This window comes from Pituophis catenifer, unplaced genomic scaffold, assembly GCF_029215685.1.
Source record: "Pituophis catenifer annectens isolate HBS135680 unplaced genomic scaffold, rPitCat1.0.hap2 SCAF_1, whole genome shotgun sequence".
Classification (NCBI taxonomy): Eukaryota; Metazoa; Chordata; class Lepidosauria; order Squamata; family Colubridae; genus Pituophis; species Pituophis catenifer.
Window position 1 is genome coordinate 268,126,838 of NW_027256881.1, and position 16,055 is coordinate 268,142,892.

Consider the following 16,055-nt stretch of genomic DNA (forward strand, 5'->3'; position numbering starts at 1 on the left):
ACTCAGGGTACATGCTTTTTGGAAGCCGATGTGGAGGCTTTCTTTACCCTTGGAAGCCAAATGTGCACTTGAGTAGCCCCTTCCTACTCTCTTGCTTCATATGTCATGTAATTTTTGCTGTATTAAAATTAATGCCCTGCCTCACCCAGTGAGAACTATGGAAAAATTCAAAGTACTGAAATAGGTATTGACCTATTATTTCAGCTAATTTATAATTAGTTAAATAAACAGTAATAAAGTTATATTATTATAGCCGTGGTGGCACAGTGGTTAGAATGCAGTATTGCAGGCAAACTCTGCCCACAGCTAAGAGTTTGATCCTGACCGACTCAAGGTTGACTCAGCCTTCCATCCTTCTGAGGTCCCTAAAATGAGGACCCAGATTGTTGGGGGCAATATGCTACCTCTGTAAACTGCTTAGAGAGGTCTGTAAAGCACTAAAGCACTGTAAAGCGGTGTATAAGTCTAAGTGCTATTGCTATTGTTATATTTCCTGGGATGAAACATTTTCATTCATCTGATCATTTAAGTACCAATTAATATCTTATATAATTTCTTTCCATTCATGGGGCCTAGGATTATCACTTAAACAGAAGTGATCTAAAAGTAGGACCTGACTCCCTTACCCAAAAATCCTACAGGTGGTCTTCGCTTAATAATCACTGATTTAGCAACCTTCAAAATTATGAGTAGTGCTTATGACTGGTCCTTATTCTTATGACAGTCACAGCATCCTGCAGTCACATGAAAACCATTTGCAAGCTTCTTTGCTGGCTTCCTACAAGCAAATTCAATGGGAAAGCCAGTAGCCATACAAATGGCTATCATATGATATTGCACTGAACGATGTCACTAGTTGAATGGCAACTGGAAATGCCAGCATTTAATGGTCATGTGACATTGCACTTCATGATTGCTTAGCAACAAAAATTTTGGTAATCAACTACTATCCTTATGTGCAGACTACCTGTAGGAGAGAGCAGAACAGAATTTGAGAAGGAAGGCCATCAAGGTCAAGGAACTTTGTCAAGAATCTTAACAAAATATTTCACAGCATCTACGAGTGAGGCAGCTTCTGAGAAGCTTGGGCTTAGAAAACAAACTAAATAATATTTTGCATTAATTAGTTCTCTTTCATCTGTATTTTGTCTTAAATGACATCTGCTTCCAAAACAGTAAACATTGTTGCAACCCTAGTTAGCTCTCACTTATTATACATGTATAGCAATATTTTTTACAGTTTTTAACAATATTTTAATCTAGGTAGTTTTTAATATTTTAATTATTTTTTTTACTTGTGTTATAACTTGTAAGATGCCCAGAGTAACCTTGAGTAACCCTCAGGGTAGGTGAGTGGCACAAATATTTAAGAAATAATGAATAAATTTTGCCAATAAATTTTGTTGGACTTTTAAACTGTACAAAATGAATCATACTGAATAATGAATATAACAGAATGTTTAATATATCCAACATGAAAAGTAGACTTTTCACTTTTATGTTATTGGGGCTCAGTTTCTTTGCCAAAGTGATTGGTGGGATTGAAGCACTGGTCTAATATCCGTCCAAACCAAGAGTTGACCCAGTAAAATACAATCAAGTTTAATCCTTTATTTGCTTACACCTAAAAGTTATAACCTGGCTTATAACTAGATATATCCTGAGAGATTTTAGGGTATGGCTTCCCTGAATCTCTTCCCTATCCCCATTCAGGTCAGGACTGTGCCGTCCCTTAATTCACGCCTCTCTCTGTGTTGCCAAATTCTCCCATACTGCTGCTACAGGTGCATATTCCATCACACCTAGCTTATTACTGCAACACATAAATTGTACTCTCTTGATTCCCTAGAGAGATCCAGGTATTGTTACTATCTGTGGGCCTCATCATCATAATTTAGGGACATGGCAAGGCAACCTTCCTAAGAGACCCGAAGTTTCACTTCTGAGCACATAAAACCATTATATAAGAGTGAAAGTATTTCAGTTTTGTTTTTCATCTCATAAATTAAAGTACTTTAATTTATTTTTCTGTTGTCCTTTTGTCTTCCCCTCTGTATATATGTTGCCAAGTCTGCTGAAAAGGGAGGAAGACAACAGAGGAATCTAACTCATTTTCTCAATGACAGGGATGAGATAGGAAATAATTTGCCATCATACAATTGATTCTAGAATGACCAGAGGACTCTGAATAAAGATTATCTAAATCTCAGGAAAGTCCACCTGTCTAGTTTATTATCAAGGAACTGATAACATAGCTTTATCATTTTTTTGAAATAGAAACACTAGGTCCTTTTCAAAAATATATAAAGTAAAATGATTTACATGTTAGAGCCTTTCTCTCAGAAATATCTGTATTTTGCATTTTGTATGCTCCATTCATCCTTTTGCTTCCATCTATTTTTTCCAAAGTACAGCGTACGCTTTGAAAAAAAAATACACTCTATTTGAAGCTACAATATTCATTTTTATTATGTACCATGCCCAACTGCACACGGCTCAAGGCTCGCAGCTATAACAAACATCTATATTAAGACCATGATTTGCAGAATGGTTGATAGAGAAAGACAGTGGATGCACTACAGCATATAGGCTACAGTAATATGCCTCGGAAGACTAAGCAGACCTCTTTCAAGCAAAGATAGCCAGTATACCTTTGGGGAAAAAAGATCTGAACATTTGACAGTTCATAATTAAAACAACATTAATTTGCTTTCATAATTTGTCTCCTAGCATCGTTTCCCTTCCTCATGCAAAAAAACCCCTCTTTCTTTGATGCCAAACTTAGGGATATCTGATTAACCACTATTAGCATTCAACTTGAATCTGAAATAATTAAAACCAGAAATCCCTAAATTCAGCCACAATAAACATATTTATAAGAATATTGAAAATCCCTACTATATTTTGGAAAATATTGGGGTCCACTGCTTCACTTCTGATTTCAATTGATTTACCTTCTCTGTTCCAGAGGACATGTTTCTTTCTAGATCTCAACCAACTATAGGTTGAATCTAGATCTGAATCAACAATAGTTTCCATTCTATTTGCTCATGATTCTAACCAACATTGAAGAGCACTGTTTGGGCCTAGTTTGAATCTTGAGGTTGGGGATAAAATATTCCTTGTAATTTATTGGTTTCACATACCTGCAAACTTAGTTTTGTAGAAAATCAAAAACAAATTACATTTGATCCCGCAATGAAAGGGAAGAAGAATGTGCAGGCCCCCAATAGTTATCTACTAAATCCTTTTTGTTTACAGCAAGAAGAAACTGAACAAGCCTGATAGTCTCTTAACTGGATCCATTTGGAAAAATTCACAAAAAGGGAATAAAGAAAAAGAAGAAGCCTGTGAATTAGTGCCTTGTTTTTCCCCTGACAGAAGAAATTGAGGAAACCATAATTTCACCCTGTCCCTAATGAAGGGTGGAAAGAGAGAAGTACAGTAAATGTAAAACTAGCATTCCCTTGATAGGATCTGGCAAGATGGCTGATGCAGTTAAGAGAAGGAGGGATCAATCAATACCCCTCTGCTTTGAGAAGCAGCATATTCCCAAATCCCAAATATTCCCATTCAGAATGACAGCATTTCCAGCTGAAAACTGATTTCAGAGTAGAAGTAAAGTAAATCAACCCAGTTTCTGAAAAGAAACAATAATATGAGGCCACAGGAATGGAGCTAACCCAGTATTGGCACAAGTGGCTCTTATTTATGCCGAACTTTCACAATAAAAGAATGAAAACCAGGAGTTCTACAAAAAAAGTCCAGATTCATTATGAATAACATGTGAAAGCTCATAAATATGAATTATCCTGGTTTGTTGATAGGACAGTTAATTTTTAGTTTGTTCACTGCTTTTTTTCTATCCTCATTTGTACTTATTACTTCTGGGTGAGGCCAGAATGCAAAAAACATGGTCTCACTATCATATAAGAACATCAGCCTCCCAATTATTGACTGATCCAGTGAATTCAAAACATTTTGCCTATTTTTGTTTTTGAGAAAGAAAGGAAAGGAGGGATTTTAAGGCTCAAATATTAGCCTTAAATTTTAGAGATTAAAGATACCTCTTGAAATCCCCTTGTTCTTTGCCAAAAAATGGATCCCCAACTGGTTCTCGCCTCACCCACATCTGGATGCAAGCTTCATACTTGCATCCAACTTTGTACAACTCTCAAGCCAAAGTTATACCCTCCAATATCAAGGAATCTCTCTGAGGTCATTTATAGCAGAGTGCTGGTTCTACATTTATTTCTCCTGCTGCAGAAACTGAAGAATATTTTTAATGCCCTGAAAAATGTGAAAGTAGCAGTTCTCAGACTTTGGGATTTGCTTCCCTTTTCTAAATCTAAATTTAGAGCCCATCAGCTGGAACCAATCACACAAAATGCTAACAGGTGACAACAATAATCATATATAATAGAAGCCATGTGCTTCCTGTCACATTATTTACTGCATCTTGTAACCCATGCAATCAAAATGAGAAATTATTTTGAAAAGGAAAAAAAAAGTGAAAAGGAAGACTGTTGGATTAAAATGTAATTACTACATGCAAGAATCATGAGTTTGAATTTAAAGAGATTTTATGTACTCTCAAGACCACAGGTGTCAAACTCGCCACATCATGTTGCTATCATGTGATGTTTTGTGATGTTTTTCCCATTCACATAGCTGGGATGGGCATACATGATGCAGCCGGCCCGCCAGCTGCCAATTTGACATCCCATGAAAGACAACTTTTTATACTAGTGGAAAAACATAATAATTGTACCATATCTGAAATGCTGTGTTACCACAGCTGAAGGAAAGCTTTACCCTAAGCATATACTGTATGTATAATACCTAATTTTAAGGCTGTAGTAAAATAAAACCAATAGTTATTTTTTTTATCAAAAGCTTTTATCAAAAGCTTTTAAACTTTTCAAGCCTCTTACTATGTATGTATGTATGTATGTATGTATGTATGTATGTATGTATGTATATTTGTGCACTTAGCTTATTTTCTCCCTATTTTTGTAAAATACTTCACTGGCATTGAATCAGATCACCCAAACTTTCTCTTTTTCTTTTTTAAATAAAACATTGGAAGAATTTGAAAACACAGCAGAAAGAAGCTGTAGTTGCATTCAACATCTTTTTTTCTTCAGAAGGGATAATTTAAGTAGGCCACTCTAGAGAAATCACTGTAACTGTGATTCAGGCCACTGTAGCTTTGCTCTACAATATATCCAAACACTTCTGAAAATTAAGAAAGAATAAACAGAAAGTACAAGGAGAAGAGCAAAAGAAAGAGAAAGAGAATGCATATACTAGCAGAGAAATAGCAGACTATGCATTTAGACTAAAGAGCAACTGGCAGCAGGCATTAAAATGATGGCTGGATATAATAAAGGACTGGATGAACGCCAAAAATACAGAAGTTGAATTTCAGGAAGATTAATCACAAGGTTACATGGTTCTTTGGCCCTAAGACTTTGAAAAAGTACACAATCATTTTTACATCGCGGACTACAAGAAGATTATATGCAGTGCATTGGTGGCCTATTTATTTCCATACCCAATTCAGTACCTGAAGTGTCAAGATACGGCCAGAGAAATTGTTTGGGATACTATGAAGGCTTATGTGAGAGGAGTAGCTATATCGTATATGGCGTTTAAAAATGAAGAAAAAAGGAAGGCTAGGGAGGCCCACACCAAAAGGTTAGAAGAAGCGGAAAATAAACTACAGCAAAATCCCGGAGACGAGGTGGCTAAACAAAAGTGGATGATGGCGAGACATAGGATGAATATTTTGGACCAGGAGGAGATAGCACAAAAAATAAAAAGAACAAAGCATTATTACTTCGAGAACGCTAATAAGTCCGGAAGGTGGCTTGCATATAAACTAAAAAAAGAAAATGAAAAAAGTCAAATTCTTGCATTAGAAGATTCTAAGGGTAACCTCCTGACGAAGGAAGAGGATAAATTAGAAAGAACAAGACAATTCTACGAAGCTCTATACAAAGATGAAGAGATTGAGCCTGATAAGGTGGAACAATATCTGATGGAAGCTAATCTACCTCACATAACAGAAGAAGAGAGGGAAATGTTGAATAGCAAAATTACAATAGAGGAACTCAAAATTGCTCTTACCAAAATTAAAAAGAATAAAACCCCAGGTCCATACCCAATTCAGTACCTGAAGTGTTCAAATGTTGGAGCCTGTGACCATATTCTAATAGCTGGGACCTAAATATTCAAAGACTGCTTTTCCCCACAGAAGCCTGCTTACATTTTAAATCCATCTATTGATCTTTTAAATGTTCTTATTTACATGTGCTAAATTGCACGTGCATGCACGGGGGACGGGGTGCATTGAATTATGGGTGCGGACACACCCACGTGTGACACACACACACCGCGCTCCCCCCACTTTTGGCACAATGTCAAAAAGATTAGCCATCACTGTTCTAGGGTGTTATCTATTCCTGCCAGCTTAGTATCATCAGCAAATTTGGTGAGTTCCCCTTCTATTCCTCATCTATATCCCTCATCTAAATCGCTTATGAAGATATTGAAGAGTACTGGGCCTAAGACGGAACCTTGTGGCACCCCACTGCTTACTTCTCTCCATGTAGACTTAGACCCACTAAGGTCTACTCGTTGAGTACGGTTTGTCAGCCAGCTGTGAATCCATCTGGCAGTGAAGCTATCTATCCCACTTTTTTCTAGTATCACACTTGTCAAAGCACCAGAATGCAGAGTGCTGAAGTTCCACAATTTAATTTGTTTTGCAATTTGTTTTCCTTTTGTTTTTCACTCAAGCAGTTTCAATTGTCGGTTACAAAAGGAAGTTTTAATTTTCTAGGTTTCAGTTTCTATCATGAAGTGAATGTGTGTGTGTGTGTGTGTGTGTTTATGTCTGTATGTGCATACATGCCTTAAACACATCTCAAAAAAGTAATAAACTACAAAATGTCTTTTAAAAGGTAAAAAAAAGAATCCTTCTAATTTTTGTTGCTTCTATTTTATAAAAAACCAGATCCTTTAATCATTATGCATTATTGCAGAGAAGCACAAACCTAGAGCAGATGTAGTCCCATAACCACTGCCTTAGAGGTGGCACCCAGGGATTTCTCATGGTGAAATTACAGCTATGTATTTCATGCATTTCCTATGACAAAAGTGAAAAAAACTATCTATGAATGATGAGGGAGTATATTAGCTATTTTTAATTTGATTTTTGTTTATATGTAAATTAAGTAAAATCACAATTAGTTGTTATACAGTTCCATCCACTTTGTTTTTAATGTAGTCCTTAACCAGCTCATGAAAAGTCTTTCCAAAAGTTGCTCATCTCTATCCTATTATACATTCTTCCTTTATTCTACAGCCATAGTTATTCAACCTATTGAAGAGGAAATAAATATCAACAAAAGGGATATTTTGCTCCCTTCCCATCTGTTGTTTCATAAAGGACTCCCATTTTCCTAAACCCTATCCTTTTCCTTCAATCAAATGTTAAACGGTCTATGATAGTGAAAGAAATTGCCAAGAATTTTTTAAAATCAACTCTATTGGATCTATTAAGTAAAAAAAAAAAAGAACAAAAAAAGTGATTGGGAAACATTCCCAAGACTACAATTCTCAAACATTAATCAAGATCACTCTTACAGATGTATTTGTCATTTTTTGATTTTATGTATTAGTTTTATTTCTTGCCTCCTCTGGGAAGCATTTAAAGGTAGCTATTGATCTTTTAAAAACACACAGGAAAAAAATAACAAGGATCCGCAGAGGTGGAAAAAAATCAATGCAAAGTAATGCTAACATTAATTAATAGGAAAACAATTATGTATTTGATTTTTATAGATCTCCATCTTGATAAGTGACTCCTGTTAAAAAAGATATTCATCTTTACGCATTTTCATTCCAAGGGCAGACATGCATCAGTGGTGGGTTGCCCCCAGTTTGGACCGGTTCGCAAGAACCGGTAGTAAAACCGGCGGGAGGCTCCGCCCACTGACCCGGACGTCATCTTAGGTGATCTGTGCAGATGCGAACTGGTAGTAAAGGTAAGTAGAACCCAACCCGACATGCATGCTATATTTTGAGTACACATCCAGCTCATTCTGTTCATTTCTTCCTGAAAAGATGCCTACCTGTCCATTTATTTATTTACTTATTTACATTCATTGCTTATAATATATCCCAATTCCAGCGATTTTTGGGCACTGCACGGTAATACACAAAATAAAAATACATAATTAGAAAACCCCAAACTGAATTATAAAGGATGCATTTGATAGTGGATTAATAGCCCCCCCCATAGTCACATGATCACATTTTGGGCACTTTGCAAGCTGCCTGCATTTGCCGTTATGCAATCACAAATGAAAAGTGATTAAGAAAAAGATACCAAAGAGTTAAAAAGACACAAAGCCGACAAAATCTTCTAGGCAAGCATTCAGGCAAGTTAAAATGGGGGATGGGGAAAGAGAGGGGGAAGTTTTTATTAGGTACAGAGAAACAGTGAGAAGAATGATTTGGCAAACAAACTGGCGGATTATGGCTCAAGAAGAAACACATTGAACATAAATAAAACTACTTATCAGCTTGAGGCAGAGAAACTCAACATGGCCTTTTTCAACTTTTTTTCTGTATATGAGCTCGTGAAAACCTAAAGCCAGAGGAATCCGGGAAGCTTCAATGGACTCAGGTAAACCTGAATTCAATCCAGCTGTACATCAAGATTAATACACAAAGGAGAAACGGATTTGTGACCTCACAAGAACAAATCCACAGCTGCAATGTATTGTTATGACCCATTTTCTCTAAATTCACCTTTCAGTAAACTATTCTGACAATGGAATCCCTGCACCTAGACCTATAAAATTCATTTTAATCCATACAGAATTAAAGTCTTAATCAGAGTTGTTATGACTGATCCAATGTCTTCCTTTATCTCCCTTTCCTTTTCCTATCTACCACTATTTCTTTGCACCCTCCCTAAACATGGCATCTTATCTTGGATTCTTTATGACAGATTTATCTGCACATTTATCATGCAGTAGGATTATCATTAAATGCGACAATGGAAGAAATGAATAAAACACACTGTATGTGATAAAGCTACCATTCTTAACTAAAGATGAACTAAGATCAGGCACAAGAAGTCAGAACACATGCCAGGCTCCTCCCACCTTCTCCTATCAAAACAATTATCCCAAATGAAATCTTTTAATGCAATTTACATTTCATGTAACCTTGAAAGGTAATGATCTAAGCAATGATGGAGTGGCAGTCCTGGATATTTCCCAATAATAGCCTTATGTTGATTAATTTATTTTCCTCACTTGCAAAGAACAAGCCAGTTAAGAGACATTTTGATATAAATCTATGCAAATGAAAACAACCTACCCTGTGGAGGTTGTAGGAGCCAATCATTTCATTTTTTAAGGCTATGCTTAACCGTGAGTTGTTAAAAGCAGGATAGAAATCAAGTGTAGCATTATAGAATCTCTTGTGACATATTATTTTTGGTACTGAAGCTTAGCATGTGTAGCTTTATCCTTTTGACAGCTGTTTCTTGGAGCAAAATGTATGATCACAGCATAGACTGATTTGATGAGTGAGTACATGCCATCTGGTAGTATCAAAAAGGCTTTTTTACACACTGCCCATTAAAAACTAGCCAATTTCCCTCTCTTTCTCTCTCCACACATGTACACTTGCAGGTATCAATGTATTAAAATCTTCCATTGTGTATAGGTTCCCCAAATATGCTACTTTTATATTTGCCATTTATTTAATTTGTTTGCAAAAACTGTTCATTAAATAAAATAGCAACAAGCTATTTTAATAGCTGTACAACATTAAAATATAACTGGCAATGAGTTTTTAACATATAGATGCATTCAGAGTTTTCAATACGATTTCACATTAAGTATAACAGGAAGAGAATAAAATACACAGTATGTGAATTACCTACCATCTTAAGTAAAGGCGACTCAAGATCAGCCACAAGAAATAAGAATACATGCCAGAACTCCTCCCACTTCCTCCTTTCAAAATGTACTCCCCAAATGAAATCTTTTAAAGAAACCCGGATTTGTGTAACCTTGAAAGATAATGATCTCAGCCACCCGACTAGTGATTCTAGCGCAAATCCTATCGGTCAAGGAATTCCATCTGGTGGAATCCAGAGAAGAGCCTTTTCTGCCATCTCTCCTGCCTTCTTGGACATTGTGCTCCTCGAGGTGAGGTCCACTCCCACCCTCTAGGCCTTCTGAAAGAGCCTCAAAACCTGGCTCTTCCTATTGGCCTGGTGAACCAATGTGGATGTTCCATGTTGGATGTGGTTAAGAGGATCCCACCTCCATCCTGTAGTATTCTGATTTTTATACATATTTAATCTTGGCTCATTTAATATTCAGTGTTTTGCACCTTTGTTTTTATGATGTTTGTAAGCTGCCCAGAGTTGACAGTGAGATGAGCATCTAAATAAACAAACAAACAAATAAATAAATAAATTTGTACCAATGGATATCAACTGGAGTCCAAGTTTCCTCAAGGCACAGAAAACTTACTTATTCATCTTATTCATCCAGCGTTTACATTTCTTGCATCGGATGAGGACAGCACATCTTTTTCCTTGTGTCCTGGCCACTTTTTACAGAGGCATGATTGAGAGCTTTTTAACAAACTGCATCACTATTTGGTTTAATGGAAGCAGTGCCTCATTAGAAGGTCTATACAGAGAGTGGTGAGGACAGCGGGCAAGATTATAGGAAAATTGCTTCCCATTATTCAGGAATTCATACTTATTCATAGTGCTTATAAACGGTATGGGCCTAGAGCTTGAAGTATTGTTAGAGACCCCCCACACACACTTCACAGTCTGTTTCTGTTGCTCCCCTCTGGGAAGAGGTTTCAAAGTATTTCTAGCAGGACTTCCAGATTCTGTAACAGCTTTGTTCCCTATGCCATCCATCTGGTAAACTCGCAAGATTTGTTTCTCTCATCATGTACATTAGTGGCCAAAATTGTGAAAACCTTTTGGGAAAAGTGTATTTTCTAAAACTAGCTAATAACACCACTTTTTTTTGGAGTAGTACCATAAAATTATATATCAATGGAAAGATAATTTAATCAAGAATGTAATGCAATAACTTTTATGAAGGATTTGCTATTAGAATAGCAGTTACAGTATAAAGAAGAAAAGTGAAACACGAGATACAAAAATTATCATGTCAGTTAATACTTAGTTGGGTAACCTTTAGCATAAATTATGGCCTTACAATGTCTTCCCATAGGTTCTATTCTATTCTATTCTATTCTATTCTATTCTATTCTATTCTATTCTATTCTATTCTATTCTATTCTATTCTATTCCATTCCATTCCATTTGTCTTTAACTAAATTAGGACATTGTGAATGCATTTAGATATATTGATCCTCATCATGAATGGAGGAGAAAAGCAGATTAATTTTTTTAAAAAGAGATTGAAAGACATTTCCAAAGAAAGACAGTATACAGCTTCACTCTATTTTCCTATACAGTACAGCAAAAATAATATTCCAGAGAATAATCTTGTGTCCAATTATGAAGAAAAAACATGAGCTGGCCATTAACTCTAGCTGGTGCTGCTAACATTTCTATTCCTGTGAACCAGAAAAAGAGATAGGAACACAGAATTCCCTCCATGAAATCATTGTCCTGAATCCTCCCTGTCTCCCCAAATGCCATGGATATTATAAAATGTAAAAAGGCAAAAGGATTTAAACTTTTAAGTATTATACAGTGAAGTCGTTGCCTACATTTTTAGCTGGAATTATCCTCAGTGATCTCTAAATTGATAATAATAATAATCCTGCTTAAGGAATGCTGCCATGTTTGTTGTGGTAAATTCTAAAGTGCATTATGTAAACATAATCTAGGATGAAATGGAGAGATACAAGGCAGAACATTTAGCAGCAAAGGCTAATAGTTAGTACATGATTTAAAACAATGTATTTGATTCAGTCCCTGATAATCAGTCTTTTCCTTCAGTCAGAGGTGTCTGCAGGAGACGATAAGATAAAGTTACAAAGGTGCAATAAAAGCTGCACCACTGTAGTTGTCCCTTGATTTGTTTGACCTCACCCTATGGACACTTCTGCTTTCAGTCTTGCGTTTCACAAACTATTACTCGATACGGTAACAAATATTTTAAAAGGAATGGAATTTTAATGGGTGGGATGTTTCTGACAAGCAGTCAAATAACTTAGTTTCTACTTGAAGAGATGAAATTACAAGAGGGCAGAATAATCTGGATGTCAGTGCTTCAACGCTGGCATAGAGAGCAGAGGAGAGAGAGATAAACTCTGAACTTTTGCCTGCTAAATCCCTTTGAAGTCGGGTTGTCGTGGAAATGAGGAGGGGAGGGACATTCCTGGGAAATGATGAGACAAGGAGTCTGAAGAATGACTTGGAAGATAGCCAATGAGAAGCAGAGATTTGGGGGTCGGAAAGGGAGGGATTGAGGGGCAAAAGGTCAGTCTTGTCCGCATCGAGTCATGATCCGGTGGCTGTGCTCAATTAAAGAAAAGATTTCCTTAAAGATTGGCAGTTTGGAAATTCATTTATTTTGAGATAGCATTGAAGTCTGACACTGAATACATTTTGTGATGAGTTCTGAGCATTAAGTATGCAAATTAACTGCTTATGCATAAACCTCTGAAATTGCTAATGGGAGGGCACTTTTTTTTTAAAAAAAAAGAAATACACCATTTAATAGATAGATTATGATAGATGATAGCGCTATCATCTATCATCATCTATCTATTAAATGGTGTATTTCTTTTTTAAAAAAAAAACAGTGCCCTTCCATTAGCAATTTATATATATGAAAATGTACTGGTTGTCCTTTGAATAAACAACATACCAAAGGCGGCACAGATATCCAACACATAGTGGCAGAATGTAAGATGCAGACAGGAACAGCATACACTGAACAACACAACCAAGTAGTTGGTACTGTGTACAGGAACTTCTGCACAGTGTATATATTAGACCCTCTGAAGCCTAGATGGGAGGAGATCATGGAAAATAACATGGCTAAGATCCTGTTGGATTTCCAGATCTATACAGACAGGCAAATACTGATCAATCAGCCAGACCGCAATGGGATAATTCGCCACAGCCAACTCACTATGGCCAATTTACCACAGGCCAATTCAACAATTCAATTTAATTATTTAAAATAATTTAAAATTATTTTAGTTTTTGTCATGCACATTTCATTTTGTCCTTCCTTTTGCATACTTTCATTAATGATTCTACTTCTTCAATATTAGTGTAACTCTTGTCCCAAGTTAGCTGTGGTGAGCTGTTCCACGGTGAGTTGGCCGTGGCGAGTTGTCCTAGACCCCAGCCAGACATCATGGTAACAGACAAGGACCAGAAAACAATGGTGTTGATAGATGTAGCAGTTCCAAGTGACAGAAATGTTAGTAAGGTGTATGAGAAGCTGAAGAAGTACCAGAGACTGAAGGAGGAATTTGAGAGAACGTGGCATGTAAAGGCCATAGAACTCTCAATAGTGGTAGGAACCAGGGGTGAAATGTACTGTACTTACCTTCCCTACCAGTTTGCCAATGTGCATTCACAGAGGCTTAAAATGTCACAAAAAAGTGATGTCAGAACGTCTGCATGGGTGGCGGAACCTCCCTCAGCCGCCGCTACCGGTTTGCCTGAGCCAGATAGAACCGGCTGGATTTTACCCCGGTAGGAACACTTGGGGCTGTGCCTTCTAAACTGGGAGAATGGCTCCAATAGATCCCAGGAAGATCATCAGTGCTCTGTCCAGAAGTATGCAGTGCTAGGAACATTTAAGATACTGCATAGAACTCCCACGGTCTCCGGTATAGGACCCAAGATTGAAGAAGTCACATATCACTCATAACAAGTGAGATGGTATTTCTTTTTTAACAAATTACATATAGCACATAATGGGTATGCATTGCATTTTCCCTCCTACTATACAGTGTAGAAAGTCTTGAGTTCAGGAACAATTAATTTGATTAGATGAACTATTTTGATAAAAATGACAGGTTCAGTCCAGGGCAGGAGAGAATTATGGATATACTGTACTGGGGAAGGACCAGAATCATCTTAATCCAAACATTTATACAACCATTTTCTCACAATTCATTAGCTGATGAAATGTGGCAGGCACCATTGCATCTAAAGCACCATTATATCTAAAGCTTGGCTTGTTAGACACTTCCAAGTTAATTTATTCTTTGAAGTAACAAGGAAGAATATAGAGCAATTATGAAGGGATCTAGTGTTTGGGACCAAAATAGAATTATCCTTGTAAGATGGGTAAAGAAGGTGCAAGTTATCTTCCATTTGTAGGGATGGTAGGGGTTCTATAATGGATAATTCCTGTGAAAGAATTCTGCTCATGAAAACTGTGAATTCAAATACTATTACCGTATTTTCCGGCGTATAAGACGACTGGGTGTATAAGACGACCCCCTACTTTTCCTGTTAAAATATAGGGTTTGGGCTATACTCGCCGTATAAGACTACCCCTCTTCCAACGCACACCAAATAAAAATTAAAAAACATCAGATTTGATTTCAATATGGTAATTTTAATTCAAATGCTTATGACATGCAGGTACTTAGCAGGAAAACTGTCACTTATAAACATAAGGCTGTTTGTCATCAAACATGTAAACATAAAACAGTGCAATTGGATTAAACTTTTCCTAATTCACTCTAAAGCTGAAAGGAAGGATAAGACAATAAACCCATGGGAGCTGCCATGCTGTTTGTAGTTGGGCATTATTTATAAATAATTATTTATTTATTACAGTTGGGCATTATTTATAAAACTATCTACTGCACAGTCCAATTTATCCAAAATGATATAATCAAAGGCTTTGCTTTTCTACTGTATTTGCTTGGCCTGTGTTCACTACTTCTCCCATTCTCATTTTACATGTACATTGAAGCAGTAGGATGAGTAGCATGAAAAACAGAAACATGCTGAGAAGATTATGAATTCCAATATCCTGAAAATCCTTTCTGGCCACAAGAATGAAAAAAGAAAAGGGGAAAAAAAGTATTTCAGAGGACCTATTAGGGTTTAATAAGAAAAATACCCACATTCCAAATTTTATTTTTGGAAGCTGAAAATTATATGGCAAGTTTTAAACCTCCCCGTCAGAGTAACTTTCTATTTTAATAAAGAATACTGAGTTTCAATTTATGTTACAATATTTTATGACTGAAGTCTGGTGGCCAAACTTTCACAGCTCTCTATTCAAATTAAACATTTGTATTTGTGTGTGTGTGTGTGTGTGTGTGTGTGTGTGTGTGTTGGGGGGTGCTTTTGAATCAGTCTTTACTCTTAGCGACTTCCTGGATTAATGTCTCCAATTTCTTTTTCATAATTTCAGACATGATTTGCCATTGCATCCTTCTTAGGACTAAGAGACAGTGACTGATACAGGGTCAACCACTGGCTTGGTACCTAAGGTAGAACTGGAACTCATGGTCTCCTGGTTTCTAGCCTGGTGCCTCAACTATTACACTAAACTGGCAGTATTCTAAGTGTGGTCTTATCAGAGTATTATGAAGTAGCATTAACACTTCACGTGATCTTGATTCTATCCTTCTGTTAATGCAGCCTAGAACTGTGTTGGCTTTTTTGGTAGCTGCAGGGACTCATATTTAAATGACTGTCAACTAGGACTTCAAGATCCCTCTCACAGTTACTACCATTGAGCGAGGTACCATCTATAGTACTATACCTGTGCATTTGGTTTTTCTTGCCTAAATGTAGAACCTTACTTTTTTCACCATTGAATATCATTTAGTTAGATAGCACCCAATGTTCAAGTTTGTAAAGATCCTTCTGTATCTTAAGCCTATCTTCTGGAGTGTTGGCTATTCCTGCCAGCTTGGTGTTGTCTGCAAATTTGATGAGTTCCCCATCTATCCCCTCGCCCAAATCATTGATGAAGATGTTGAAGAGACCTGGGCCTAAAAGAGAGTCTGGTGGCGATGCTGTCTAACCCACA